Below are 1630 nucleotides of genomic sequence, written 5' to 3' on the forward strand. Positions count from 1 at the left end.
AGTAAAGAGTAAAGAGTAAAGAGTAAAGAGTAAAGAGTAAAGAGTAAAGAGTAAAGAGTAAAGAGTAAAGAGTAAAGAGTAAAGAGTAAAGAGTAAAGAGTAAAGAGTAAAGAGTAAAGAGTAAAGAGTAAAGAGTAAAGAGTAAAGAGTAAAGAGTAAAGAGTAAAGAGTAAAGAGTAAAGAGTAAAGAGTAAAGAGTAAAGAGTAAAGAGTAAAGAGTAAAGAGTAAAGAGTAAAGAGTAAAGAGTAAAGAGTAAAGAGTAAAGAGTAAAGAGTAAAGAGTAAAGAGTAAAGAGTAAAGAGTAAAGAGTAAAGAGTAAAGAGTAAAGAGTAAAGAGTAAAGAGTAAAGAGTAAAGAGTAAAGAGTAAAGAGTAAAGAGTAAAGAGTAAAGAGTAAAGAGTAAAGAGTAAAGAGTAAAGAGTAAAGAGTAAAGAGTAAAGAGTAAAGAGTAAAGAGTAAAGAGTAAAGAGTAAAGAGTAAAGAGTAAAGAGTAAAGAGTAAAGAGTAAAGAGTAAAGAGTAAAGAGTAAAGAGTAAAGAGTAAAGAGTAAAGAGTAAAGAGTAAAGAGTAAAGAGTAAAGAGTAAAGAGTAAAGAGTAAAGAGTAAAGAGTAAAGAGTAAAGAGTAAAGAGTAAAGAGTAAAGAGTAAAGAGTAAAGAGTAAAGAGTAAAGAGTAAAGAGTAAAGAGTAAAGAGTAAAGAGTAAAGAGTAAAGAGTAAAGAGTAAAGAGTAAAGAGTAAAGAGTAAAGAGTAAAGAGTAAAGAGTAAAGAGTAAAGAGTAAAGAGTAAAGAGTAAAGAGTAAAGAGTAAAGAGTAAAGAGTAAAGAGTAAAGAGTAAAGAGTAAAGAGTAAAGAGTAAAGAGTAAAGAGTAAAGAGTAAAGAGTAAAGAGTAAAGAGTAAAGAGTAAAGAGTAAAGAGTAAAGAGTAAAGAGTAAAGAGTAAAGAGTAAAGAGTAAAGAGTAAAGAGTAAAGAGTAAAGAGTAAAGAGTAAAGAGTAAAGAGTAAAGAGTAAAGAGTAAAGAGTAAAGAGTAAAGAGTAAAGAGTAAAGAGTAAAGAGTAAAGAGTAAAGAGTAAAGAGTAAAGAGTAAAGAGTAAAGAGTAAAGAGTAAAGAGTAAAGAGTAAAGAGTAAAGAGTAAAGAGTAAAGAGTAAAGAGTAAAGAGTAAAGAGTAAAGAGTAAAGAGTAAAGAGTAAAGAGTAAAGAGTAAAGAGTAAAGAGTAAAGAGTAAAGAGTAAAGAGTAAAGAGTAAAGAGTAAAGAGTAAAGAGTAAAGAGTAAAGAGTAAAGAGTAAAGAGTAAAGAGTAAAGAGTAAAGAGTAAAGAGTAAAGAGTAAAGAGTAAAGAGTAAAGAGTAAAGAGTAAAGAGTAAAGAGTAAAGAGTAAAGAGTAAAGAGTAAAGAGTAAAGAGTAAAGAGTAAAGAGTAAAGAGTAAAGAGTAAAGAGTAAAGAGTAAAGAGTAAAGAGTAAAGAGTAAAGAGTAAAGAGTAAAGAGTAAAGAGTAAAGAGTAAAGAGTAAAGAGTAAAGAGTAAAGAGTAAAGAGTAAAGAGTAAAGAGTAAAGAGTAAAGAGTAAAGAGTAAAGAGTAAAGAGTAAAGAGTAAAGAGTAAAGAGTAAAGAGTAAAGAGTAAC

This window comes from Topomyia yanbarensis, unplaced genomic scaffold (genome assembly GCF_030247195.1).
Source record: "Topomyia yanbarensis strain Yona2022 unplaced genomic scaffold, ASM3024719v1 HiC_scaffold_59, whole genome shotgun sequence".
Classification (NCBI taxonomy): Eukaryota; Metazoa; Arthropoda; class Insecta; order Diptera; family Culicidae; genus Topomyia; species Topomyia yanbarensis.